The sequence below is a fragment of the Podarcis vaucheri genome (assembly GCF_965113315.1).
Source record: "Podarcis vaucheri genome assembly, chromosome: 2".
Classification (NCBI taxonomy): Eukaryota; Metazoa; Chordata; class Lepidosauria; order Squamata; family Lacertidae; genus Podarcis; species Podarcis vaucheri.
In genome coordinates, this window is record NC_138760.1 from 68,843,842 (window position 1) to 68,870,529 (window position 26,688).

General features: G+C 41.3%; 1 long non-coding RNA gene across 2 annotated transcripts in view; it reads left to right on the plus strand.

The window, feature by feature from the left end:
- LOC309526014 overlaps nucleotides 1–26,688 on the plus strand; it is a 135,047-nt gene that overhangs the window by 55,203 nt on the left and 53,156 nt on the right. For both annotated transcript variants that reach the window (XR_014216617.1, XR_014216618.1), the window contains exon 2: nucleotides 22,767–22,816. This is a non-coding gene — a long non-coding RNA (uncharacterized lncRNA). The remainder of the gene's footprint in view (nucleotides 1–22,766; nucleotides 22,817–26,688) is intronic.

Here is a 26,688-nt window from a genome sequence, read left to right on the forward strand (position 1 = left end):
ACTGGGTGGATTGAAGCAAATAAGCCACTTTCCTGGGACATAATTGCTATTACTGGTCAAAGCACATCTAATGTCTGTTGCTTCTATAGGAGAGCGAACCAGCTTGAATGAAAAAGGGGCTGGGAGTTTATGTGTTATCATCATTGTACCTTTGGGTGTGTTTTTCTAATTAACCCCCTTCCCAACTCCCCATGTTACCTTTTATTCTTGTTTGTCTGTGTGTACTATCTTTGGCAGAAAGGCAGAGGCAGCAGTAGCTCTTCATACTTCACCTTTGAAGGGATGGGATGCTTTGTTTGTGCAGTGTGGGACACCTCTATACAGGAAATGCTCATGTGTGAAGCTCAGATGCTTGCTTCTTGTGCTGGACCGAGAGAGCCGCTTTGCTTTTTGCCGCCGTCCCCAAGGGACAGTGTCACATCCATAATGTATGGATGTTATGCAAGATGCTTTATCCCCCCTCCCTTATATTCTATATTCTTTGCAAAGGTTGCGTACACCCTTAACGCAGGGACTTTGACTGATTGCTTCTGCAGTCGTTTGTGTGAAAAGAAGCGGTGTTTTCGGGTATGCCCATGACGGAGAGTGCAGACAGGCTTGCACAGGGCTGTGTTGTATTGAAGCCTTCCTGTACATGCTGCCCTCTGGAATTCACCTTTAGCAAAACGAGATGCTGTGGACTTTTGCGATAAACATTTTAAGGCTTGTACATTTCATTTAGGAAGAACGACGCCGGCATTCAGTATGGTGTCTCTGTGCAGGAACTTTATAGGCAGGGAGGGGATGGAAGCAGGTACTGTTTTGCTAAGCGAGTGTCGCAATCTGTGAAAAGCATCAAGGCCTGCGAGGGAGCAGAGGCAATATCCAACAATAATTGGGAAGGCTTAGGTCTACTGAATAATCACACGGACCCAAAATTTACAGGCACCTAATAAATGAACACAGTGATTTGTTCCCACTGCCTCTTTCTGCCTGCCTCCATTTCTTTCATTAGTATGACTCCCCTTGTTCATTTAATCAATTTTCTCTCCTAAGCTATGTCTCACTGCAGCAAGGAGCTCTTTTTTTGCAGCCAGCATCAGAGCATTAGGAGCAGAAGAGAGGCATTTCCCTCTGATTACAAGCATTATTGAAAGAAAATATTTTTAGTAATCTGGGTACACCTTTGTGGAAAATGTGATTTCCTGGCCCTGCTTAGTATGAATTGCCTGATAATCAAGCGCCGAGGACTGCAACAGCTCCTCTTTCCCATCGGATATCAGTCCCTGCTTGTGTTTTGTTTCATAAGGTGTGTGTGGTCTGTTGAAAGCTCAACTCTGCTGCAGAGTGGAAGGAGAAAGAAAGAACTGTGATGCAGTGCCCTGTTCACAAACAAGTCCTGAGGCTATATAGCCATGCTACAAAAGTGTAGAAGTTAAGGACAAAATGAAGTAGGCTATTGACTTTTTTTTTGGAGTTGGATACCCAGCAGGCATTGGTGATCTTTTCCTTATTAGACCAATCTCTTGAGAGTTATTCATATCTGCATTTCTTTGAGGAAGAGGCTACTTAATGGGTGGGAGATACTTCTTTACAGGCTGAGTTACCAAGACTGTGTGTTATGGTTGGGACAAAGAAATCCAGAACATCATGAGGGTTGCCAAATTTTAATTGATTTGTGGTTTAGATTGATCAATTGGGGGGGGGGGAAACCCTTTGCATCAACTAAAGCACATAAAAAGCAAATAAAACTAAACTACAGCAAATAAAAAGTATTTGAAAATTGCAGATGACCAGCACAACTGGAAGCATTAAGGGAAGCTGTCTTATACAGGGTCAGACTATTGGTCCATCTAACTCAGTGCTGTCTACACTGACTAGCAGTGACTCTCCAGAGATTCAAAAGGGGATCTTTGCCAGTCCTACCTAAAGATGCCAGGTATCAAACTTGGGAACTTCTGCATGCAAGACATGAGCTGTATCACTGAGCTACACCCCACCAGTCTTCAAGGGCATCCTAATTTTTGAGGGCTGCAACCAATCACTCAGAAAGACTAGTGGAGTTTTTAAAAAAGTAAAATTTTAAAAAAGTAAAAGTTTTTTAAAAAGTAAAAAAAGTATTCTAGAATCCCAATTTAGTCATTATTGTCCCTTTTCCAAGCCCTTCCTTACCTTGATAAGGAGGAGGGTTAGCAGTCAGTGGAGGGTTCTCACTGAGGCAGGTGCCTAGCTGTGCTTCTCTTTAACAGAAACTCCTTTTTATTTGCAATTAACATGCTTAAAGTGTTTTATAAAGTAAATTTATCCACACACACACACATTCTTTCAGTGTATGCATATGAATTTATATGAATTTCTCCTTTGCTTTGGTGATTGTGGGCTGCATCTTTTCCAAATCAACTAATCCTGATTAGAAAGTTGTAATATTCACGATGCAATGTTGTGGTGTTGTGTAGATTTGCTGTTGTGCTTGGCATTGTATTTTGAGATTTTTATCTGATTCTTTTAAAATAAAAGATGAGCCACTTTAGGTCTATTTTGATGGTGAAAGGTGGAGCATCAGTTACTGAAGCAAATAAATACTTATCAGTACGTATGGGCTGGTTGAAGGTTTCACTGAAATGAATATGTGAAATTGCATTCAAAGCATTGAAATCATTTCCCAAAGTTTATCTATAAACGTTGGTTACTTTGCTAAGCATGGCATGACATCTGCTTTAATTAATGTTTGTCTTCAGTGCAGTCACAACAACAAGGAACAGTCATTTGGTACATATTGTGTACTTGGATCAGTAGATATTGTGTGATTCTAAAAAGCTTTTGATAAAGTTCCTGACAAAAGACACCCGAGTTAGTTTAGCTGTCATGAGATAAGAGGACAGATCCACTTAAGGATCAGTAGCAGGTTAAAGAACAAGAAGCAGACACTAGGAATAAGTGGACAATTCGACAGTGCATGAATGTAAGAGATGTAGTCATTCCCAAAGATCAGCATTAAGACCTGTGCTTTTTAAGTTGTTAATAAATAGCCTGGAATTAGGGGTCAACAGGGAGATGGCCAAGTTTTCTGATGATACCAAACTGCACAGGGCAGAAAAAAGAAAAAGGGAATGTGAAGTTCTCCAAAAAGGATCTCTCCAAATGGAGTGAATGGTCATTAAAGTAGCAAATGCAGTTCATTGCAAAGAAGTTTAAAGTAATGCACACTGGGATATTTTATTTTATTTCTTTAAAAAACTGCATATATACGTAGGGTGTTTGTACTGGCAGCAACTGACCAAGAAAGAGATAGTTCAGTGGAAATGTCAGCCCAGTGAATGTAGCAGAAAGAAGGGAAAAGGCAAATTCCATGTTGAGGTTTAGTTGAAAATAAAACTGCCAATATCATAATGCCACTATACAGATCTATGGTGCAACTACATTTGGAATACCACTTTTCATTCTTATTGCTGCACCTTAAAAAGGATAGGGTTCAGAAAAGGGCATCTAAAAAGTTGAAGGGGCTGCAACAGTACCTCTGTTTGGTCTTTTTTAGTTTAGAAAAAAAGTGAGTATTGGGGAACATGACAGAGGGGTATAAAATTATGCAGGGCGTGTAAAAAATTGATAGATGTTTTTCTACCTATCGTAATCCTAGCACCAAGGATCATTCATCAAAGCTGAATGTTTCAGGAAAGGAAAAAAAAAGAAGCATTTCTTCACACAGCTCATAATTCAGCTATGGAATTCACTTTTGTAAAATGTAGTGAAGGCCACCACCTTTGATGGCCTCAAAAGGGGATCGTTTATTTATTTATTTACAAGCATTTATAGCTCAGCCTCCATCATGAGTTTCCAAGGCAGGTTGCATGCAGCTTAGTACAGGAAAACCATGCAATACCTTCCACCCTCCAAAGACCTGTCCTAAAGGGTGTTTCTTGACCTGATGTTGAAATGTATACAAGGACAAGGCCAGATCCACTTCAGAGAAGAGGATCTTTCAAAATCTGGGGGCCACAATACAAAAGGTCTTTTCTTGCACTACCACCCCATGAACCTCATTTTGCAGAACTTCTGCAATGGCCTCCTCTTTTGATCTCAACACCCAGGCATGTCCCTTCAGATACTAGGGACCCAAGTAATTAAGGGCCTCTTCCCACTCCAAGCCAGCCAGAATGTTCTGGATTTTTTTTTATTAAAACATGCATTCTGAAGATTAGAACATAGTACATTTCTGGGTGTGTATTTTGCACAAGCTCAACGTTTCTTCCTCTTGCTGCCACACCACATGGTTGAAATTGAGAGAAGGCGTAGGTTGAAATTGAGAGAAGGCGTAGCTACAGTTTCATCAATGGGCACTCTTGGTCAAGTACTGAAGCGATTAAATGTATCAAAGAAAATGCAGAAATGATGGAGGAAAATCATTCAAAAATGCTGTAAATGCTGAAACAAAATCATCCATGAGGTTCAGTTGGGATCCCCATTTGTTTGAAAGGATGCTCATCATTAGCATGGCAAATACATAATGGCCAATTTGTTTTGACATGAGTTGTGATGCAATTATGTGTGCATGAGTATTGCTTGATTGCAGCTTGAGAGGCAAACTTCTTAGGAGCAAGATGCTTGTTATGCATTTGCTGGTAGCCCTGTCATCCACCTCCCAAAACTGTTGATCTGGTTCACTGATGAATTCATTAATAATCTGCATCCTGACTCTACCCAAGGGAAATCTGTATGTGTGTTGTATATATGATGCTCAAGGAATCTTGTAGGTCCAAACTTCAGAATGAATTTGCCAGAATCTGCACTTTTGGGATTAATGTGAGGATCAGAATATATCCCTTTTTAGAATCTGCATCCAAGTGAATTATGTGAGGCGGTCTGAAGGCTGACCTTTAACTTGCCCACCTCCTTTTAACAGATAATACGGTCAGGAAGCCAAGATTGTTCATTTTTTCAATGCCTTTCTTCTCTCTTTTATTACCAATGTTATTTGTGGTTGCTTTAGACTTCTTTCTTACAGCATAGGTGGGAATTTTTAACAACAAAGATTATGGTGGTGATCATGATTATTACAGTGGTACCTCGGGTTACATACGCTACAGGTTACAGACTCCGCTAACCCAGAAATATTACCTCGGGTTAAGAACTTTGCTTCAGGATGAGAACAGAAATTGTGCAGCGGCGGCATGGCAGCAGTAGGAGGCCCCATTAGCTAAAGTGGTGCTTCAGGTTAAGAACAGTTTCAGGTTAAGTACGGACCTCCAGAATGAATTAAGTACTTAACTCGAGGTACCACTGTATCTGAAAAAAGAAATAGGGGAAGGGAAAAGCTCCATTCTGATTAGCCTTCCAGCTTTAACTGTGGAAAAAAGATTTATGGTCCTCTTGGCTTTCTAAAAGATTTATGAGAAGACCAGCCTTGAACTTTCTCTTTAAATCAGGTGGTTCTTCTTGTCATAAATGCAGCACAGATGATACGGGTTCCAGCGATGGCAAGGGAGAGAGATCTGTTTGCATGACTAATATGGGACCAGTGAGGTGCATTTGGCATGCAAGATGGCAGAAAGTGTGAAGGTTCCAGCACTTTGTACAGACATTTCAACATGTGGACCCTATGTGCTGATAGCATAGTTTATAAGATTCTGTATGCTTATGGTAATATTCTCCACCTTGTGAAGGTTTCCAGTGACACACATCTGTGACTATTGTGGTAAGCAATGTATTGGTTTACTATCTAGTAAAACCTTCATACCCCACCTTTTGTTTCAGATCATCAAGGCACAAATTATATTCATTTTAATAGATGCAGCACAACCACAGTGGTTTGGTACTTAGCAATCAATTATTTTAAACTCCCAAACATAAAATCTAGGATCACATTTCAATCTTGGCATAAATACATCCCAAGTTGTGTGTGTGCATTTGTGCAAAGTTCATTTTTTATATTTGTTTCCAGCCTTGTAGAATATCACTGCTTCACACTGTCATTTTTTTCTGGCAAAGCGGTGTGTAGGACTGCGTTCATGGACTATGGCTCCAACTGACCAGTGTCAGATTCTGTGGCTCTCCTGCATCGTGGGTTGATGTATGGTAGGAGTAGTGTACAAAGTGGTTTCATGGCAGATAAATGGAAGGAATCTAGCAGCACAGGAGACTGCTTTATATGGAGTCAGACCACTGACCCACCTAGATCAGTATTGTCTACACTGACTGGCAGCAGCTCTCCAGGATTTCAAGCAGGATTCTTTACCAGCTCTACCTGGAGATGCCAAAGTTTGAAACTTCAGCCTTCTGTAGGCAAAGGAGATGCTCTATCACTGAGCTACAATGAGGATTCATGGAAGGATGGAATGGGGAAAGAACTAGAGGCAACTCATGTGTCACCTCAGAGCGAACTGTACCAATTCATTTTGCTTGAAATATTGTAGTACAATATAGCAGTGCAGCAAGAGATAAAGTTGGTTTGTGACTCAAGAACAGTATGGTCCAACGCACAACCCGAGGGTTGCATGTGGCCTTCAAGGGGGAAGGGGGCATGAGGGTTCTGACAGGGTCCTAGAAACCTCCCACCTCCCCTCCCAAAGCCTGGTTAGTACTTTCCCAGCTTGGGAAGGCAGCATAAGTGTGGGCATCAAATTTTGACTTCATTCCCCCCCCTCCGTGCAACAAGACAGTGTGTGGCCCATGGGTTCTGTGCTAAAGTACTCTTGCGGCCCATTTGGTATGTAATAATAATAATAATAATAATAATAATAATAATAATAATAATAATAATTTATTTATACCCCGCGCATCTGGCTGGGCTTCCCCAGCCACTCTGGGCGGCTTCCAAAAGAATATTAGAATACTATAATACATCAAACATTAAAAGATTCCCGAAACAGGGCTGCCTTCAGATGTCTTCTAAAAGCCTGGTAGTTGTTGTTCTCTTTGACATCTGGTGGGAGGGTGTTCCACAGGGAAGGCGCCACTACCGAGAAGGCCCTCTGCCTGGTTCCCTGTAACTTGGCTTCTCGCAGTGAGGGAACTGCCAAAAGGCCCTCGTTGCTGGACCTCAGTGTAAAGTAGGATTGCCCTGCTCTAGAAGAAGGTCCACATAAAGGTAAAGGGACCCCTGACCGTTAAGTCCAGTCGTGACCGACTCTGGGGTTGTGGCACTCATCTCGCTTTATTGGCCGAGGGAGCCGGCGTACAGCTTCCGGGTCATGTGGCCAGCATGACTAAGCCGCTTCTGGCGAACCAGAGCAGCGCACGGAAATGGTGTTTACCTTCCCACCGGAGTGGTACCGATTTATCTACTTGCACTTTGACGTGCTTTTGAACTGCTAGGTTGACAGGAGCAAGGACCGAGCAACGGCAGCTCACCCCGTCGCGGGGATTCAAACCACCAACCTTCTGATCGGCAAGTCCTAGGCTCTGTGGTTTAACCCACAGCACCATCCGTGTCCCTAAGGTCCACATAAGGTCCACATAATGACTTGTTAATTGTTACATTACTTCATTGCTTGTTGTCTTATGCTTCCTCGTGGGCACCTGTCTGCTGTTCTATAACACACCCCCCCGATTATGATATTATTCTGTCATTGCTCAACCATGACACTTCACATGACAGCAACTTAAGAGAGTTACAAAGCTGTAAAATGCGCCTGTTGCTACATTCCTTGTTTGTTGCAGTTCTGAATTATCACTTGGAGGGAAAAAGAAAGCTGGTTTCAGAACCACGGACAGCAAAAATGTCAACTCTATTTATTCCTGAAAGTTGGCCTCTGAAACAGTTGTCAATTTTATTTATATGTGAAGATTGTCTTTATTAAAACTGAGTTGAGCCAAACACTTGAAAATGTAAGCATCATCCTCAAGAGATATGGAAGGTTCATGAAGCATAGAAAAATGTATTTCATAAACTTTTCAGACTTGGAAGAAATGTGAAAGCAAAATAACAGAAGCTGGTATTGTGTGAACCTGTTAATGACAAACTTTCTCTTATTGTGCTTGCAATCCTATACACGCTTACCAGAGAATATGCACTGAATTCAATGGAACTTATATATGCGTATATATGTGTAGGTTTGTGCTGAAATTGGCTAGGTGAAAAATATTGTACCTCACCTCCAAAACTGGAATTGCAAAAGGTTCTGCTGAATCTATTCCACTTCTATTCTTTTCCAACATCCCGATTTTTGTTAATAATGCAGTCAAACTCATAATGGTCAGATGTTAATATATATTTCCCCAAATTGTGTTTCTTCAGCTTGGAATTTAAACTAGAAACATGACCAAACCAGGTTCAGGATGATGATTTATGGAAAATAGCACTTTAAAAAAAGCTTCAAAATTGAGCTGAGAGAAAATTATCCACCACTAATTATTGAAGGGGAAGCATAACCATACACCAACTTTCCAAGATTTCTGTGACTATTCCGTTACTTTTCAAAAGTTCTCCTTATTTATTTAACAATATTTTTAAACCATTAAACATCAAAATATCCAGGCAATGTACAAAAAAAGAAAAGGAAAAGAAACACATATTAAAAATAAAATAACATAAAAGCATAATAAAATGCTAGTTATGGAGAAACTAACAACCATACTAAGCTAGAAATACCTGAGTGAAGATAAAGGTTTTCCGAGCCCACAGCTTTAGGAACCTAGCAAAAAAGGAGGAGTTCCATTCCCACCATTGCTGGCCCTTAAAGATGTGGTTTGACCCCTAACATTCATCCTGTTCAAACCCTTTCATAAGCCTGGGGTCTTCCACACTTCTATCAACTTTCTTGTAGATTAACTCACACCATGAATGGCTACAGTTCAGAAGCATAGATTCTGGCCCCAGGGGGTGGTATTCAACTAAGTTTTATTCAGAAAATACATATTGAAATTAAGGGACATATTCATTACTTTCAGCAACTCTCCTCTGGGTAAAACTTAGCTGAATACCACCCAGCATTTTGTGATCTTACCACATTTCACAATATCATTTAGTGGCTACCCCTCTGATAAATGGCTCAGCAAGCTGACCTATAGTTGCTCCTAATGGGCACATCAATGATGATAGATCATGACATGAAATGGGAAATAAGCAGCAGTAGCAGATGAGTTTTTGAATAAGAAAGCAGTTCTTTTTCATGCAAATATCTTCAGCAATAAAGACAAGAGGCTGTTGTCCCTTCTGCTGCCCCCTGGCTTTCTGGGATTTGTAAGCAAATTGCTTTTATATAGAAAAAAAACGCTATTTGAAAGGAGGGGGGAAAGCCAGGCATCATCTGTTCTTTGAGGACAGAGCAATAACAAATTGTTTAGCCAAAAGACAATCAAAGGTACAAGGCAAAAGGTGGCAGTGTGGAGAGGTTGGCAGTAGGCCTCACCCTTCATTTCCCTGGTTCTCCTTTTGTTTATGCGGCAAGCTATTTAAATCGAAACTCACTCCTTTCCCCTCACACTGACACCCCTCCACAAGTGGACTTGTTTCCCACATTTAATTGGAAGGCTGCATAAACCGCTTGGAGAAGCTGCCAAAACCCATAACAACAATGAAAGAATAGTGAACTGGATAATTGGATTAAAAGGCAGCATTCATGGCGAGAGGGTCATATTGAAATCAAAGGGAAGAAACAACAACAACAACAGTGACATAAAAGATAAGTCCAGAAGCGAACAAGCTTGGGAACACTGGCACAATCTGTAACAACAACCTCAGTGCCTTTGTCAAAGATGTTATGGAACAGTATAATTGGCTTGTGCCCATATTAAGAGAGGCCTTGGTGTTAATTACGCATGATGTAGCATCTAGGGCATGTCACATCTTGAATGGGAGGGTCTGTGACAATCTGACATAAGAGAAATGAAAGCTGTCTGGAAACTAAATTAGTTTTGAAAATAAGCAGAGTTGAACTACCTATCGCTGTCAAAAAGCCTCCACCATTTCTGTGGGGTTGCTGGTTTTCCTAAAGGCTGTTTTAGTAGGAGCCCTGCTGACCAGGGTCTTGGTCAAAAGTTCCACTTAAAGGGCACCCTTCCCTTATGTTTCAGATCACATATGGAGCACCTGAATTTTCAGTTCTATACACTGAGTGACTAGTGTTAGAAGCTACCAAGGCTGCAACACTATACACACTCATTTGGGAACGAGTCTCCTTAAACTCAGTGTAAATTGCTTCAGAGTAGACATGCATCAGATTGCACTGTCAATGAGATTCCATGCCACATATCTAAAATATATATATTTGAGGATATTGAACAAATGTGTAACACGCAAACAGAGTGTCAATGTCTACTTGGAGTTCATATGTTCAACAAGGGTTCACATCCCAATGATGCTCACTGGGTGACTTTGAGCAGGGTAAACTGTTTGCACAGTTATGCTGCTCATAGAGGGTTTTTTTGTTTTTGTTTACTCTGTATACATGAAGATATCAAAGAAATCACCTGGATATGAAATGCTTTTACAGAATATGCAGTGATTGTGCTGATCTGTAAATTGCTAGCTGCTGAATAATCTATCTTCAGGATCACTAGAGAGAGAGGAAAAAAACTAAACAGGATTTTTACCTGCAATTGCATTGTGGTGACTATCTAAATCCCCAACTGTGGATTAGGATTTATCTTGAAACTTGCTCTCTGTTTATAACTAGTGGTTCACCCTAGGTCTGAAACAGGAAATTCCACCTCTGTGCAAAAAAGGCTGGTGTGATCTCTTTTTCGGAAATTGTCCTTGGACCCAAGGGAGTGCTCGAATTGTTCATCCATATTTATTTAGGATCACAGTCAATGCCTTTCAGGGAGCAGAAGGGAAATTGATCTCCTTCCTAAATTCAACAGAAGTGGTAAGAAGCATTCCATACCGAAGGGATTAGGCTATTTTTCAACATATTTCTATTACTTTTTGCAAGGAAGCATTCTGATTTTGCATCAGTTATCTGAGTTTGAATACATTAGAGAATGGGACTTGCAGCACAATCCTATATGTATCTACTCTTAAATGAATCCAGCTCAGTTCAGTGGGGCTTATTCCCAGCTAAATGTGTATTCGATTGCAGCCTTATATTCAGCTGTGGTAACTTAGTGAATGCTTGCAATGCCAGAAGCTGCTAGTACTGAACCAAAAATAATGTATGTGAACTATTATGTGGGTTAAGTAGACAAGTGCATCTCATTTTCAACCCCACCTTGATTTTTTACTCTGTCAGTGATCTGATGAGTTGCTTGGTTAACTTCAAATGCTATTTTTAATAGGATCTGGGAAAAGCTTCTTGAAGGAGAAAACTTAAAGCAGCTGCGCTGATCTATGCAGACCCTTTTAAAGACTCTGAGAGGCCTGGAGGCAGATGTTCATTTGAGCCTCCCTCCTTCTCCTCACTGTATGTCAAAATCATTTCCCCCCCTCAGCTGTTGAGGAGGAACCCTGAATATGTATATGGTCCTTGAAAAACATTCATTTTTAAAATAGGAACTTGATGTTCAGTTTGTAAGCTTCTGAAATCCAAAAACAAAAATGATATTGGATTCACTTGCAATATACAAAGGGGTGTATACAGAAAATTTCTCCTGATGGGGTCCAGGAAATTCTGCTGGGGCCCCTTGGGATTCAAGCGCATAGCATGCACTGTCATAACAGATTTGTGCATGTCATATTAATGTAGCTTGAGGCAAAATATTTCCACTTATTGATCCTATGAATCAGGTCGTGCAATGCCACATCACAGTTCTCAAAGGCTTCGAGCAAGACAAGTAAGCATGGATCAACAGTTTTTAATGTGCAAATTTGATTTTCACAGGAAAGCCCACATGTAAGTCTACAGGAAGTAACAGTTGATTGCATTGTCCCTCTTGATTAAATGGGAAACAAGGATTGTAAACATGTTACACACGCATACAGTCAAAGCATGGGATATGTGGTGGATGAAAACAGTTGCTTCCTTTTATATGAAATTACTAAAATGAACAAGAATGTGTTGTTCTGTGTAAAGGTTGATTTTAAAAAGAACCAAATATGAACATACTATGAAAAAAGCTGGGAACTGTGTTTTAACTGAGAGTGGGCAGAAATTGATACATACCCCTTTTAGGTGAGTTGACCAACAGATCTGCTTCATCTAGCAATATATATATATATATATGCAGGTTTTGGTGTCTTCGGGTGTCTTCCCGTGTAAGAGTCGGGGTGTCTGTGCGACGTTTCGACGAGGTCTCACTCGTCATCTTCAGGCTGGTGCTTTCGGCTTCTTGTTACTGGAACAGAGCAGAATCTGGTGTTTGAGTTCCTATAAATACTGTTGAGGGGTGTGGTGTATAGCCTCCAACGTTCTGGGCAGAGAGGAAGTTCCTAGATTAGTGTGCCTTTTCTTCTTTTGTTCCTTAATTACTTGAGGGATATCTTGAGTGATTTCATGAGTGATATTCTGAATACCACTGGGTGGGTCATTAAGTGTAGATTAGTTGCTAAAGCTTTTGTGTCTTGACCTCTTGAGCTTGTGAAGAGTTTTTCTGAGAAGATGGCTGTGCTGCATTTAGTTGTGCTCTGGCTTGGCTTCGTGTATAGGGGCGAGCTGTGGTTTTGTGCCTTGTGCCAGCCAGATCTGTGTAGGGATTGCAGGGGGGTGCAGCATCCGGAGGTGCCACTATAGTTTGGCTACTGGATGGAGTCTGTAATATGTCTGTGGAGAGGGTCTGGGTTTGGGTCTGGTGTGGTTGATTGGTGACGGCGTTCTGTGTGCCTCTGGTTCTGGTGTCGGTTTTTGTGGGGAGGGCTAATTTCCAGATGTCTGGCAGGCGGGACGTGTCGTCACGCTTGTTCATGTTGTGAGGGTGTTTCTCTATCTCGATGGCTTCCATGATTATTCTCTTGTGGTGATGTTCCATGTTAAAGAGCAATTTGGAATCTGCAAAATTAATTTCGTGTCCTGTTTCTTTCATGTGTTGGAAAAGAGAGGAAGTTTTTTCTTCTTTTTTGACGGCATTCTTGTGTTCTGCGATACGTGCATTTATTCGTCTGTTTGTTTGTCCAATGTACGTGGCTGGGCAGACTTTGCAGGGTATTTCATAGACCCCTTGGTTTTCCAGCTGGATTTTGTCTTTTGGGTTTCTGAGGATATTGGCTATTTTTTGGTTGGTGCAGAAGGCTGTTTTGATATTGTGTTTATGGAGGATTTTGCTGATTTTGTCTGTAGTGCCCTTGATATAAGGAAGGATTAATTAAGGAACAAAAGAAGAAAAGGCACACTAATCTAGGAACTTCCTCTCTGCCCAGAACGTTGGAGGCTATACACCACACCCCTCAACAGTATTTATAGGAACTCAAACACCAGATTCTGCTCTGTTCCAGTAACAAGAAGCCGAAAGCACCAGCCTGAAGATGACGAGTGAGACCTCGTCGAAACGTCGCACAGACACCCCGACTCTTACACGGGAAGACACCCGAAGACACCAAAACCTGCATTCCTGTACCCGTGAAAATCTACGAAAGCATATATATATATATATATATATATCCTTTTAATAAACACTTCACTTTAGCAAACTTTAGATTTTTCTTAAAAAGTGAAGTACTTATGAGGTGGTCTGAGAACCACCCTTTTATGGTCATCTGGAACATCTACAAGATTAGCAAAGTCTGCTCTGAACAAAGCCTCCTGTTGCCCTGGGATGCATAGTTTTTAAAAGTGGTTTTGAAGTGTTTTAATGTGGAGGGAACCATTTTATGTCCTGATAGGCTGCCAGCTGCTTGGAATATCTTTAATTAAAGAGGTTTCCTGTGCTAAAGCATATCAGTTGATACCTCTGCCTTGCCAACTCAAGGGTTAATACAGGAAGGGCCCCTCATACAACCCTTTTAATGGGCATTCATGATGATATTAGGCTGGTGATACATGATCCCACTTTCAATACTGTTTGTTCTTGCAAAGATTTTAGGCTGAACATACTGCTTTATACTGTGGTTGTAAACCACTGTGCTATTTTTTTTTTTTTTGGTGATACTGCAGCAGATACCTTGGTTCTAGAACTTAGTTCATTCGGCTCCTGAAATGGTTTGAAAACCAAGGCACGGCTTCCGATTGGCTGCTGGAGCTTTCTGCACTCAAAACAATCGCAAACCAGAACACTCACTTCTGGGTTTGCGGCATTCGGGAGTTGCTTTGTTCAGGAGCCAAGCTGTTCGAGTTCCAAGGTACCACTGTAATTATTTTTTAATAAGAATAATAATGATGATAATGATGATTCAGAGTGCATCCCACCGCTTCCTGCTGAAAACCTGCAACTTTTCATACCACATGTTAGCTTGTGGTGGCTTGTGCTGATTTTGTTGCACTATAGCCCAAGAGTGCCCCTCCAGACAGCAATAATGGAGCAACAAATTAAATAAAGTAGAAGGATTCATGGACGGTCCAGTATAAATTCACCCCCAATGCGCTATTATTACATTGACAACATGTTGCAGAATACATAAGTAAACCCTCCCCACACCCTTCTGGAGGGGGCTGAGACAGTGATTAAATTATCCCTTTTTAAAAGTCAACCACTTCTGTGAATGCTGCCCTAAATGCAAATCAGACAGAGGTACACATACTTTGCTGCGCTGTACAACACATCATGCCATTTTATGAACCATCTGCTTCTCTCTGTTGTGCGCAACATCAAGACGGTTCACGTACCCTTTCTTGCCTCTGGGGCAGACAGTTGTGACTTCAGTCTCCTTAGGCCTCTTACGCGGTGCCAAACCGCTGTGTTTTTTAGATGTGCCTCTTTGGAAAAAAATAATAAATTGAAACATCTCCTTGGAGGGAAATGGAAAGCTGTTTTGTTTTGAGTACTAAGAGAATGCTACTATACTAGCCAGTATTTTTCCACTAAGTAAAGGGTTAGGGCGGGTGGCCAGTTGGCAGGCCAACAGTTCAGTAGACTGCCAGGTGGTCTGTAGAAGCTCATCGCATACTGAACAATAAATTGTCAGGCGGAAGAACCAGGCCAGAATCAGCAGTTATATAGGGCCAGATGGGGCATTACTGGCTACTGAAGTCACCTGATCTTGTCCCCCTGGGGGGGGGGAACAGCACATTCTCTCCATACAGCTTCTGGGTAGAATGGCAGTACATCTCAGGCCAGGACTTCTTTGCTTGTCATCTGCCCTGCTTGCACAGAGATCAATACCTGAACCCTGTTGCCAGCACCCCGGTTAGAGTATCCTGGTAGTTAGGATGTATCTCCAAACTATGATGAGTAGGGGTAGGCCAAACATTTCCCAGCAAAAGCTTTCAGCTGAATTATTGTGGAGTACTGGAGCTGAAAGTTACCTCTTTCATAATTTGGGGGATGAGGCCAACATTTGGTTGGGAGGGTGGAGATGGTTAAACTCCTCTCAGCTCCTTATACAGTAGTTGGTGGCTGGCCTTTTCATCACAGAAAGTCTAGAACATTCCCAGAACAGTCGGGGGGGGGGGAATGGCATCCAGTGCTTGAGGGTTTCACCCCCTACACCCTGAAATTCACCTCACTGCCAATTTGTAGACTGAGGAGGGGAATTTTAGCCCAGGGCTAATAATAGGATTGCTTCATTGGAGTGATTATACAGTGGTACTTTGGGTTACATATGCTTCAGGTTACAGACGCTTCAGGTTACAGACTCTGCTAACCCAGAAATAGTACCTTGGGTTAAGAACTTTGCTTCAGGATGAGAACAGAAATCGTGCTCCGGCAGCGCGGCAGCAGCAGGAGGCCCCATTAGCTAAAGTGGTGCGGTGCTTCAGGTTAAGAACAGTTTCAGGTTAAGTACAGACCTATGGAACGAATTAAGTTCTTAACCTGAGGTACCACTGTACTATGTATGTAGTTGCTTACATAATTGTTGCAGATAGCCGTCATATGATGGCAGATACACTTCATATTGTACTCATTTTAGTTAAAGATACCAGAATTCACTGCATTCCACCCAATGGGCCACCAGCTTTGCACAAGAGTGACTTCCTCTGTGGGGCAAATAGTATACAATATAAATTTGAAAGGTTTTGGAAGGGTATCACAAGGATGCTTTTAAACAGGGCTCGGAGAACACAAGGCAGGGAGCCAAATACTGATTTGTTGCCAGGCAAAGTACCCTCCTTAGGCCATGCCTCCTGTCCCCAGGCCAAGCCCCTCACTGGACATACTCCTTGAATCCTTTTGTCTAGCTGGAAAGTGGTCTTGAATTGTGATAGAATTCCTCTCGCTTGCCTGGATAAAGGATGGACAGAAGTGTTTGTGTTTGTGAAGAAACCCCTGCCCTTTGCATTATTGGAATGTAGCCTGTTGTACAAAGGCAAAAGTGACCTTTGTCACTTTTACAGCTACTGGCATGGAACCCCCCGAAGTTTATGTCAGAATGCAGCCTTTGGGTTGAAAAACTCCCTTACCCCTGCTGCTGATCAAACTTAGATTTAGTTGATCTGCTTTTTAATGGATCAATAAGTTAAAATTCAAATAAGTTGACATCTTAAGAAAATCTTTATATAAACAAAAACAAAATAACAATAAAAAAGCTACCATCTCTTTTCAGGAGCAAGGCCCATCCTTAAAGCTTTGATTTCCAGTCCAGACTTTAATAACATACCAGAATGCAAATAGCCTCCATAGGGATAGCAAGTGCACCTTTAATTTTTAAAATTACCTTTACATTTTATTATTCCTTTTTCTGTTGATTATTAAGCAGCTCGAAAATTTAACAAATAAATTGCCACTCCATAGTTCCAAATGGGCTTGCTGTTTTTGCTTGTGCTTACATGGGAGTAAGTACCACCAAACTCAGCAGAGAAAACATACAGAAGATTGAGTTTGGGAATATCGTAATCAACAAATTGGTAGCTGATGAATATAATGATGATCAACTAATTGTTGCAACCCTAATATTGTGTTAATCATCTAATTGGCTTTAACCCTAATTAAACAGATCAAATCATTTTTGTTTCCCCTTGAATCTCTCCCCCTCCCCCACTCCTAAAAACATGATTTTTGTGCTCCTTACAACAGAAGTGGGCAAAAAACAGGATCTCTGGATGATTTGCAGTAGGTCCACAGTTGTTCCTGACTGCCAATACTTTTCACATTAGCAATAAAAAAGGATCTCATCTCCGCCCTGCTTAGGTTGCTGGAATCAGGGAAGTTTTGTGTGAAAGGACTGTGAGCTCATTTCTGGTATGGAAAATAAAACCTTAGGCAGAACATGAGTCCAAAAGTGCTGAATTTCATGGTATATACTCCAGCGTCATTATTCCATACTTGGATTCCATTGGTGGTTCTTAAAAATAAAGTAGGTCCCACAGGGATCTGAAGTGTGCTCACCTCTGACTTGGAAAAGATTCCTTTTTTGAAAGCTTCAGTCATGGACTCTGCTTTGGTATAGCTCATCGTATTTCACACAGGGAACCAGTATTCTCCCAGATGATGACTTAATGGTGATGGTGATGATAAATAAATAAATAAATAATACTGTATTGGCCTGAATATAGGCCACACTCCCCCCCCCCCCAAATTCCGACTATGAAAACTTAAAGTGCGGCTTTACAAAGTCACGACCTTACAAAAATTGGCTTTTACGGACTTCCGGTGAGGCAAGATGGCAGGCGCCACGCCAGCGCATAGCTCCTAGGACCACCAGCACCAGCATAAAACACAATTTTAAGGGAGCGGCTTATATTCAAGTATTGTCTTTTTTCCCCTCTCCCCCCCCCCCGTATTTTAAAGGTGTGGCTTATTTGTGGGTGCGGCTTATATTTGGGCCAATACGGTAATATTTATTCATCACCTACTACTATTAAAAAAGTCTACAGTCATCTGTTTCTCTATCCAGTGAGACAACTAAAATGGACAAATCCTACCCCACTGCACTAAAAGGTGAAGAGTAGAAACAGGCCATGAATCATGCCACCATATGACCCGAGTTAAAGACCAAAAGCCTGGGCAAAGATGTATGTCTTAGCCTGGTGCCTCAAAGCTCAAGGCATGAGTTTGGGAAGCGTTCCTGGAAGTGGTCACCTCCTCCCTGTTCCCCTGTAGCATGAAGCCAGAGACATCTGGATTTGTTTCACTAAATGCATTTCATTTTTTACTCTTCAGGCAGCTCTGGCAGATGGGTTTTCCTTGTTCCTGCTGTTTGCTTGCAGCATAGTATATAGTACTCTTGCTGATATGGACTCATTTGTTTGGACTTTTTGTATGGTTTTTTGTTGTTGTTAGAGAAGATCTTGCCTCAAGGGATTGAAATGGATGCCGTTCAGCTACTCTGCAGTTCTGTTCCTAAGAATATGCAATTTTGATTCTTTAAAAATAAAGTTTGTAATACGCCTTTAGCGGATGATCGGGGGATGGGAAGAGGTAAATGTAAATTTAAAGTAAGCGTTCGACTCAACCAGCTCATTTGTTCTGAACAGCTCTGACCGATCCCTCTAGAAAGCCATTCAGGGTGTTCTCTCAAGAGACAAAGGCTGTAGCTGAATCTATAAATATGTGACTATAGCTGTCAATCATCTGTCACACTTTATATGACTTTCTGTTTGGGAGCCAGATAGGTGGAGTGCAAGAAGGAAAGCTAGCTCACTGGAGCTAGAACCACAATCCTCAATTGGACTAAGCCCAATTTTCAGAAATTGTGTGTGTGTGTGTGTGTGAGAGAGAGAGAGAGAGAGAGAGAGAGAGAGAGAGTGAGATGGTTTTTTGGGGGGTGGGATTTCAACCATACCTGATTATATTTGTCATTTGCTGTCAACTTTCTGTTCACAATTGCTTTTCTTTATCTGAACCTTTTCTGCATTTAATTTTTAATAACAATTCCTCTTGTGGAAATTCAAGCCATGTAGTCACATCATATTATCAACAGGCAATCAGATTTGGCTGTGTGATGACATCATGAAGCCAAATCAGAGAGAGAGTGATGCCTCCTGTCCTTTCTCTGGACAAACATTGCTGTGCTTTACTTTCTGCCGCTCCCTCAATCAGTCACCAAATGTATGTGTATTTTATGGAGTGTTGGGATTTTCTTTTGGTGAAATTCATACTTCAGTTGGGTTCAGCTTCAAATGCCTTATATGCACAGATTTACAACTAAGTTGTGCTCTAAGTTTCTGGTAACTTAGAATACGTGTGTGAGAGAGAAAAGAAAGGACACCAAAGGAGAAGAAATGAAGTCCCTAGATGTCTTGTGTTGTTTCCCTGTTTGGTTATGGTTTTGTTTTCATTTCCCCACCTTTTAATTTTTACTTATTCTTTTGGAACTGTATGTAAAAACTACAAATAAAAATTAATTTTTTAAAAAAACAACCCGTGTTCTAATTTTCTCTGCATTTGCTCTAATTCAATAACAGGCTGAAAGGATGGAGTTTATGTTCAGGGTGTTGGATATACTAATCAATAAACTATAGTACAGTATATAGCTGTAAAAAATGTAACCTTTGAAAGGTTAATCTTGACTAGAGGAAATGTGCAAATAGGATGAATACATTTGATGTGCCTTTCCTGGTCTCTCGACTCAAACTGCAGCCTACTTTTCTCCACTCACATCTACCTTCCTCTTCCCCTTGGTTAAGAGAGGGGTGAATAAGGATGAGTCACACTTTTGACAATCTTCTAGGCCTCCTTGGACCATAGAGATACATCCCCACCACATAAATAGCTATCCACCCTCCTCTTTCACATCCAAGCTATGACCAGGTATTGCCTCAGGGCAACCCACTAGCAGAAATCGAATAGGAAACACATAACATTATGTCTTAGTCTCTGGTTCTGTGATTACTCTTACTAAATAATAGGGTTGTGTATAGCCCTCCTGACCTTACTCAGGGACCACTCAGGCCGTCATATGAGGTCAACTCAGGGCCAGTCCAAGCTGGGTCAACCCAGGGAGCTCCCATTCTAATTAAGTATATGTTTGGGAGAGAGCAGTGGGTGGCAGGGATAAGACTATTTGGCCTGGTTCCATTCAGTTTTCAGTCAAATCCTGGTACACAGCACTACTAAATAATGCTAGGAATGAAGTTAACCATCATGAAGTACAGTGGTACCTTGGGTTACATACGCTTCAGGTTACATACGCTTCAGGTTACAGACTCTGCTAACCCAGAAATAGTGCTTCAATTTAAGAACTTTGCTTCAGGATGAGAACAGAAATCGTGCTCCGGCAGTGTGGCAGCAGCAGGAGGCCCCATTAGCTAAAGTGGTGCTTCAGGTTAAGAACAGTTTCAGGTTAAGTACGGACCTCCGGAACGAATTAACTACTTAATCCGAGGTACCACTGAACTGTATTTGTTGCAACCAGCTGCTTTCCTTTGACAGCAACCACTCTTGAGGGTCTCCAGTGAATTTCACCCAGCAGGTAGATGAGGTGATGGGTTAGAGTTGTTTCAGGTTTTTTATTGTCTGCTGTGCTGGTGGCATGTCTGATGGTAAGAGAAAGAAGCAAGAGCATAGCACAGCTGTGGTCTCAGTGTGCTCCAGGTAGGCAGTGAGCCAGCTGTCCTGGCTGTGGGTGATGGGATTTGTAAATTCCAAAAAATTGGGAGGGCACCAGACTCCTGACCTTTTGACTCTGGCGTTTCCTAGGGTTGGGAGTCCCCAAAGTGGTTCCAGTTGCTACACAGGGGCTTAGGAGAGCACGTGGATTATGTCTGATTACCCTCACACAGCAGCGAGAGAGGTTTGGCCAAAGGCCAGTGTGCCATTTGTAAGCATTCAGAGAAGAGACCCTAGCACCTCATGGAACTGAAATTGGCACCGTTAGACTGCAAAAAGTTTCAGCCAAATTGGAAGGCAGGACTGTTACATGATTAGTGAGGAGGGGGAGAACAAGTGGAGGGCTAACCTTGTCTGTTTTCACAGCCAGGGATATGATCTCCAAATTAAATTTCCATGATTTATCACATCTAGAAAGGTTAGAGGAAGCAAACAAACAACATAAAAAAGCAGGAGGAAAACAGGGGATGGAGCTGCCAAGGTTGCTTCTTCCCTTTTATGGCAGAAGGGAAATCATCCTATGAAAATTAGATTATGATTGGGTCCCAGAACTAATTGTTATGAGACGGCAAAGGGGTATTGTATTGCCATTGAGCTGCAATGTCTCAGAACTGAATCCCATCTATTATTGCAGAGAAATTCGTCAGAAAGTGCACTGGGTGTCTGAATTTGTCCCTGCTGGGGGAGCTGCTCTGAGTCACTGTGATGTATGGGGATTTGGTAGAGAGATGAGGGAACACATTCTTTCTCTGATGCATAATCTGTTGCATAATCTTTGCCACTTTCAGCAGCATTTTTTTTATTCTGCCAGCAGTGACCTGCAGGTAGGATGGCAGCCAGCCTCCCCACCAAACAGGGAAGTGGCCCACTGCAGAGCGTCCATCTTTGTAATGGAGAAAGGGGGGGGATTCAATGAAGAGACAGAACAATGACAAGACAGAGTGAATGCTGGGATAGCTTTTCCAATGCCTGAGTTAATCAGGAAAGGATTGGCTGTAGAATTCACATCAGATACCTGGCACTGATACCTAGACATTGTCTTGTCCCTTCAGTGGTGAGAATAAGCAGGGATTTGAAGAGGCTAGAGACAGATCCTGATTAGTACGAGCAATGTATTTTATATATTTCCTTTCTGACTCTCAGCCATAAGGTTAATGAAAGACGATCTCAACAAGTTCTTTGCTGCTTCTCTTAGCACAGAGTGGAATTTTGCTCTTGCTTTGAGTCTGGTAATTGTGTTTTAATGACGAGTCATTGTTGAGATGCTTGTTTTGATATTTGGAAAGCATCTCTGAGGGATTCCTTTTTGGAGGAGAAAAGCAGGAAATGCATTTTGCATAAGCAAAACAATGTAGTCTTCTGGACACAGCTCTTGCCAAACTCTGACCTAAATTGGACTTCTCCCAGGGCCCTCGCTGGTGTGTGTATGTGAGGCCCAGAGCAAATCACACAGTGTGCCCCCCCATTATCTCTTCATGGCAATGGTGATGGCAGTGCCCCCTCCTCCTCCTCGGCTTACTTTTTTGCCACTGCTTTAGTGGTAGCAGCGTCACGGAGACATTGCTCTAGAAAGGGAGAAGATGGAGAGCCTCAGTGGGTGGGCAGGAGGCAGCAGGGCCAGGCAGGCAGAGGGGCTGCTGGCCATTCCCACTAGTGCCAGGCATGCCTTCCCAAAATGTGTCTCACAAAGCAAAGGACCCCACAAAGCTTGGGGCCAGGGACAGTCATTCCTATGCATTGTCCTCAAGGGTGACTCTGTTAATAGTTTTATTGTAAGAAGAAATTGTTCAGCTGCTGTGTCATGGAATTATACTGAGTGAAGAAGCTTGCTCACTGAATATTTTCCTTCCTCACATCTGTTAAAGAATGTATCCCAAGGCTCCATATCGATACTCCTAACTACCTTAGGGAATGTGTGTATATTGAATGAATTGTGTACATTCTCTGCCCAATATGTACAATCCCTGGTAAGTGTTGAAGAATGTGCATATCTCTGGCCATTATGCATAATCCCTAACAGGCTTTGGGGAATATGCACATCTTGTTTGGGCAATATGCACATTTTCTGGCCAATATACGTAGTCTACAACCAGCATTGTTTTTGTTTTGTTTTCTATCTCTAGTTCAGAAGTATGCAATGGTTCATATAAAGCAAAATAATGAGGAAAAGAGTACCTTCTCTTGCCTTAACTTTAAAATGTAGTACAGCCTACTTGCCCAAATAAACTAGCCCATTACCTGTTCCACAGACATATCTTTCATTATGTTGTTTATTACTCCATATTTTCTGCTTGTTATTTGTCATAATTTGGATCGTCTCATTTTTCGGTCCACAGAATGTCATCTGACAACTCTACCATTCTCTGTGATGTGCAACTCTTCTCAGGTCAGTATATAAACAAAGCTCCATGCCATCCTCTGCTTTCATATGTTTTTATGTGGCTGTATCTTCCTCTTCCTCTGGATTATATGAGTTAAATGGGAAGGAAGTTCTTGTTTTATTGCAAGTAACTTTGTAGGTTCCCCTTTCACTCTGCTGTTCTGTGAAACATTCCCCAATGCAGCACAACCTCACAGATATCTCCAAATCAATTTTTATCAGATATTGATAAATTAACCCAAGAGGCATGTTGAACAAATATGTCAAATGTAGCATTTGTTCTTTCATCTGGAAAAGGGGAGATTTATTGCATAATCTAATCACACTTTTCTTAAGCAAATATTGATTCATTCAAAGAGCAGTTGAAGGCGAGATGTTTTCCTTTAGTTATTACATTAACATTCATCATTTCCCCTGGCTTTTTCTTTTTTAAAAAAAACCCCCAACCTTTTAAAGGTTAGTAATCAAAGATTTTAGAGGTCTGGGAATTCTTTCTTGGACAGAAATGATGTATTCCTGAAAACCCTTCATTATGCCTTAGCACAACTGGTTGTGCTCTAGTACTCTAGTAGCACAGAGGAGAATCTGAGTGTTTAATGCAGGTGTGGAGAACCATTGACCATCTAGATGATGTTGTACTATAATCCCCTCAGCAGGCCAGGCATGAAGAGTGTTGTTGTTCAGCAACATCTGGAGGGACAAAGGTTCTCCACACCTGGTTTAATGTCATGAAGCCTTCTTCTTCTTTGACAATCACTCATAGCCAAGTAAGATTGTTTTACATAAACATGGTTCTTAAAGTGAGTCCATAAGTGACTGTGGAGGCCAATTCTGGATCCACACATCCTTCCACATTGGGGACATAGGTTTCCAGGTGGGAGATGATCATGGTGAGGGTTTGCCAAGCATGCCTTCCTCTTAGCACATTTCTCCCTTTCGTCCTGAGTTCAAGCATCTTCAAAACCCATGACACCTTTGGTAAAGGCTGTTCTCCAAATAGAGCGCTTGCAGGCCAGTGTTTCCCTGTTGTTGGTGTTTATAATACATTTTTAAAAATTTGCCTGAACCTCTTTTGTTGACAGCCAGCATTACGCCTACCATTTTTAAGTTCAGAATAGTGTAGTGTCATGAAGTAGGCTCTTGCTCACACAATGATCTAGGCTGCAATGAATTTGTTAGTTTTTAAGCTGTGCATGTGAAACTTTGCTTCTTTTTTAATGACTGACCAAGACTACTTTTATTACTACTACAACTACTACTATTACTACAGAAATGTTTCTAAATAAAGATCCGTTAGATGACATCTGTTATATCCATACCCTCCAATGTTTACCCATATCTTGGAATGGCAGAAGCTAAAATAGTCTCACCATGCTTTTTTGAAGGGTTGATTTCTGGTCCCCCTGATTCTGGGGTGGGTGGTGAGTGGTGGCTTCTTCTAAGCGTACTGATATCAAGAATCAACTATCTATATCTACAAAGGTACTTGGGTTTTTCTCTATCTCACTGACAGAAATAGCAATTTTTGTGAAGTTGTTCTACAACCATTAGGAAGCTGTATGAGATTGGCAAACATGCATACAGCCTCAATGCACACCAATTACCAGAAAAGGCTGAAAATGGGACACAAAACTTAGCGAACCAACCTAATTCACACTTGCCAGACTTATAATCAATTTGGAGTGCAGTAAACAAACTCGATTGCACTTTTCTCTGAAAGTTTCAATGCTGTTTTTTTAAAAAAGGCATATGAATATGCATATTTATGCAGAAAATGCATACAAAATGCATATTTTAGAGGAGCAACATTTTAAGAGACAGGGTGTACAAAATGAGTAAGTCTGATTTGTGTGTGTGTGATTTAAAAAGAAATTTGCAGAAAATGGGACGGAAGGGACTTATGATTGAAAGTATTTGAAACAGACACAGAATGCAAACAGGCTGATTGTCCAGCCCTGGGTTATAGTAAGTGGAACTGCAATTGACCTAGTTTTTACACATACATGCTGCTGAGCGTCATCTTGCATGGAGCAGAGAAGCCCTGTCCGGAATATCACTGGTCTGGAATAATAGTTTTGGGAAACAACCAGACAGCAGCTTGAACTTTTCTCAAGTTCCCATAAAACATTCCCCCCACCCTTCCACCCTTCCAGTGGCTGACTGTGCGTGACGTTAAAAGAGTGATGGCACAGCGTTTGTATCTATTTTCTTGTCTCTTTCTATATTGCCTGAACTTCAGCCAGTAAGTTTAGACTTTTAGAAATGTAGACAGGGAGAGGGGAAAGAAAATGAAGGCAAAAATAAACAGATGTGGTATCCTGGAAGACCCCAGAAGACTCTTGCACAATGTCAGCATTGCTCCAGCTTCCTGGAGGAATGTTAGCACATTGCAGTGGCTCCCATTCTACAGAGGTGACGTCAGAAAGACCCACACTTTCCCAAGAGCAATTTGGCTGCCTTATTCTGAGTAACTGTTGCTGTAGCTCCATTGCTAATCTTCTATTTTAATTTGGATATACTTGCACCATGTTTCATTTCATTTTATTTTTTTAAAAAAGAGTTGCGTCACAAGCCAGGGTTAGAGTACATTTCACATTTGTGCTGACACTGTAAGAAACTTCCCCAACCCTGCTGCAATTCAAACGCAAAGCAGTCACCTATCGTGGAGAATATTGGATGGAACTTTATTGCTAATATTGTGCAAAGGGTCAAACTTAACAGTATTCTTGGTGGGAGGGGGGCTTAAAATGAGCCAGATTGATTCTCATTTACTGTAATGACACTTACATTGGTTTGGAAAGGGGCCTAGTTTGCATTTACAGTAAGCCACTTTTATACTACTATATTTATTTAAAAGGAAGCTACATTTTTGGATCAGGGTGGGACTCCCAACTCCCATCATTCTCCACCAGCATGACCAATGGTCAGGGATGATGGGAGTTGTAGTCTAATCACATCTGGAGAGCTGCAGGTTTCCCATACCTACTTTAGAAATTCCTATCTTTTGCGATTCCTTGTTCTCCTGCGAAATCTTCTTTTGGTGTGGTGAAATGTGGATCTAGTAAATGCACATAACATTTCAAAGTGAGGTGCAGTGGTAGCATGAACTATTCTCTTTGTTGCCAGAATGCAACTCCTTCCACACTAGACTACTGGTGTGCATTTGGATGCTTAGCGTGCTAAAGTGGTCCAATATTCCGTGTGGAAATAGCTTAAAGTACAATGAAGATTCTTCAGTTTTGAACACATACATCCTTTTAAAAATTATCTTCTTCAAACATGAATGTAGAATACATTCCCCCTGTTTAGGGAAGTTTTTAATGTCTGATGTTTTATAGCTTTATTATTATTATTATTTCTGTTGGGAGCCACCCAGAATGGCTGGGGAAACCCAGCCAGATGGGCAGGGTATAAATAATAATTTTTTATTAATAATAATTATACATATTATTAATATTATACTCTGGAATCTAACAGTGCATGGTATCTGACAATAGCACTGAATATCTACTGTTATGTTGATGTACATTGGTGTTTTCTATTTGTTTTGATTTTATGATTCTTAGTTGTTTTACATGTATGCATGTTTAGATATATTTATTGTTACAGTACTTAAAAACTAGAATTATTGGGCTTTATCCAGTGAGACCATCCCACAAGGACTTTCACTTGTACAATAGAACTTCCTCTTCCTGCCCTCCCCCTGCCCCTCAATCTGTTCTGGGGCCCCCTCCAACCCCCTGGGAAAGATTTGGGAGAACATGGGGGCCACATGGAGAGAGCAAGAAGTAGTTTTGTAATGCAAACAGAAGTCCTTGTGCTTACAGGATAACTTTGTTTGATGCAACCCTTTATTAGCATTGTAAAGGGTATAGGGA